Raw genomic sequence first — 3588 nt, 5'->3', positions numbered from 1 at the left:
CCTTTTAAAAACTTCATTCTTTCCTAAATGTTTATCCTGGAAGGATTTCTTTTATGCTATCCAACCAAATACGTGGGCGACTGAGTCCTTCCTTCAGAGCTGAAGGTTCATCTGATCCTTCCCACTGCCGTGAGTGCAGTCCCAGAGCCACGCCTCCTGGACACAGTCCCAGTAGGAATTCTTCCTAAAAGGGGCCTGCAGGGTCAGTATAATAGAATCAAGTGCCTATCGCTCTGTGTGTGTGTGTATGTTGCTAGGGAAGGGGCAGGAAAGAATTATTGAGATGGACTGTTCAAGTGAGTACTGAAAAAGAATATAAACTATTTACACAGTTAAAATATTTTTAATGAATTTCATCAGGTCCTGACTCTAACTGGTTGGAAAAGTGAATCACTAGGACATCTTCTTGCTAAAAGTCATCCTTTGCCTCCGATTCCCACAGCAGTCATTGCCCTGTCTCCTCCCCTCACTTATTATAAGGGAGCTATTTCCACACCTTACTTAATATTAATGGCTGAACATATGGAAGTCAGTCTTCTGCTGTACTCACTTCTCTGTAGGTATCCCGGCCAAGGTTGCCATCCACCTGCAGTTGTGAAAACCAACTTTAGTTCTTTCCTTCTTGAGTCCGTTTACTGCACGTGATACATCTGACCACTCACTTTTCCTTGGAACTCTCCCCAGCTTCTCTGTCCTGGCAGTTCTTCTGTCCCCTTCTGGCCTTACTTTGGGCTCAGCCTGCTGGCCTTGAAACTGTAGGGAAATCTTTCTGAGGCTCTTTTCTTGACCCAGCACTCAACTCACTTTGCAGGCCACCCCCTGAAACAATGTGAATGACTCCTGGGCATCTATCTACATCTATACATATATTTCTGACCCGTGCCTCTAGTGTCTCCATACTCATACCTCCTCCTCCTTACTGTGGATCTGTACTGTCGAGTTCCCTCAGCAACCAGAAATCCAACAAGTCAAAAGCTGAGATGATCACCCTGTCCCTTCCCTCTCCTGCTTCCCTAATCCAACTGCTGTTTACATATATATTTCACATCAGCTACAGTCATGGTCTTCTAGTCTCACAGGAGCCATAAAGTGAGGAGTGAAATTTCATCTGTTTTCCTTCATTCCATGTCCAATGTCAGCAAGTTCTATTGATTTTGCCTTCTAAACATCTTTCAGTTTGCCTCTCTATTTCCTGACTCCTTCCACAGCCTCAGTTTACACTCAGGAACAAAGCTGCAGACAGGGGTTCCTGGACACAACAGTCCACCTAGCTCTTTGCTTTGTAGTGTCCACAGAAGTAGGATCCTAGGTCTACTTTGCAGTGAACACTCGATGCTGACCTTTCTACACACAGCCCTACTTTGCTTTGAGCTTAACAATACTCTGCCTTATTTAATATTCACCAAAATGCCACCCTTACCCCAAATTCTACAATAACTTTTCCTTTGGTGAGGTCTCCCACGGGGTGTGGTCTGTCTTAATGCAATGAGTTAACAAATCTAATTTTGCCGACAATGTACGGAGCACCTACCCTGAGCCAGACACTGTTCTAGAGATGCCAAATACAGCAGTGCATGCTGTAGTCCCTTAATAATTTCTGTGTATTTTATTTATTCCTCCTTCTAGACTTCTTATCACTATATATGTACAGAAAAATGTCTGAATTAACATTCACCAGATACAGGTATGAAGGTTGATTTGATTGTAGCTTTTTTCTTTGATCTTTCACTATGGCTTGAGATTTTTAATACAATAAGCATAACTCATTTTAATTCTTTAAATTTTTTTTATTGTCACCTGAGGACAGTTTTTCATTGCTTTTAGAGAGAAAGGAAGGGAAGGATGGAAGGGAGGGGAAGAGAGAGAGAAAGAGAGAGACGTTGATGTCAGAGAGAAACACTGACTTGGTTGCCTTCCCATACATACCCCAACCAAGGATCAAACCTGCAACCAGGGTACACGTCCTAATGGAACATCGAACCCACAGCCTTTTTGTTCTATGAGATAGTGCTCTAACCAACTGAGCCACACTGGCCAGGACTCATTTTAATTCTTTTTTTAAAGTCCTCTAAATATCTTTTTTCAAAAAGACAAGAGTTAAAGAGATAAGTCAGAGTTGGGTAATGACATGATTGGTGTCCCTGAGTCTGAGGTAGGTTGCATTGTGCTTTGGAACTACTGGGAACAGGAGAGGAGATAAAAATGTATCTGGTAAATGAGACATTTTAATTAATAAGGAAGAATGATCTCACTACGTTTGCTTCCCTGTGACTCTCCATCTGCTATTTGAGTCAGGGAGCAGCACACTCTCAGCAAGCAGCAGTCTGCATCTGCATGTCCTTCCTCTGCATCCATCCCCACAGACCCTGGGGGACAGGTGAGAGGCCCGGAAGCAGCTGATCCCATCCTCTCCTGCTCTCATTCCTGAGAATGGCAGCACCACCTTCTCACTTGAATGTGGAAAGTGTGCGCATTTCTTTAGAATTCATTGTACCCAGGAAAGAACTGAAAAAAAAATCAGTGTGTCTTCTTAAACTCTTATCATCCCCCAATTTTGTCACCAAGGCAGCACTATTTCATTCAGACAGCTCTGACTAAAAATCCTAGGTCAGTTGTGGTGTGTATTCTCCATATTTGGCCCTTTCTCCTTCCCTGCATCTTTAGTCCCTAACAGAGGAGTCAATGATTATTATAAAGGAGGGGTGTGTGTGTGTGTGTGTGTGTGTTGGGTGGGGCATACAGAAGGGGTCAAGGCCATAAGAAATAGAATGTGGTAAGATTACTTTTTGAGTTTTAGTTTTAATTGATTATGCTAATTTAAAATAAAGTAGTTGGTTTATTTACTTTAACTTCACATCCTAAATGTCCTTTCTTAATCTGGAGTCCCTATTGCCTATTTATTGCTGAAGTGCCTGGTAGATTAACGGTACTTTTTAAAAAAATGTAGTTAAGCATAAAGAAGGCCAACTGCCTGAGATCAGTGAGTAAGTTACTTTACCCCTGCCTCAGTTTGCCCTCTGTAAAAAGGATTATGAGTCATTTTGAAGATTAAGCAAACTAATAAATTAAAAGTAACTACAACAATGCCTTTTACTAGGAAGCACTTATTAATGCTAGCAATTATTCTCATTACCCAGCCTCTTCACCTATCAGTCTTCCTTCTATACGCATGACCTCACCTACCCCACCTTGCTGTTTCCCCTGAGCTCACTTTTTGTTCAAGCCCTTGACACAGGATCCTCTCTGTTTTAAGTGATGCTGCTGACCACTTCCGGAACATGTTTTACTCCTGCATCACTGCTTCTTCTTTCTTAGGCTTCCTTATGGGTTGCTTTCTCCTTCTCGCTCTTCAAGCTCACCATGGTTTTAATGACCAACTTGTTTACACATGACTCCCCAATGAAAACCTAGCACCTGCTAAAACTTTACATTTGTTTCCTGTATCACCTACTTGATATAAGATTTTTGATTTCCCAGAGGCACCTGAAAATCAATATATCCAAAAGAGCAGCAATTTTCATTCTGGTTCTGTTCCCAGCTCCGAAGTTCCTCCAAGTGAGTTTTCTAATTCACTTTATACACTCTGAT

The sequence above is a fragment of the Artibeus jamaicensis genome, unplaced genomic scaffold (assembly GCF_021234435.1).
Source record: "Artibeus jamaicensis isolate MK-2021 breed Jamaican fruit bat unplaced genomic scaffold, CSHL_Jam_final contig_519, whole genome shotgun sequence".
NCBI classification, from domain to species: Eukaryota; Metazoa; Chordata; class Mammalia; order Chiroptera; family Phyllostomidae; genus Artibeus; species Artibeus jamaicensis.
The sequence above is the reverse complement of the archived record's forward strand: the minus strand, read 5'-3'. Positions refer to the sequence as shown.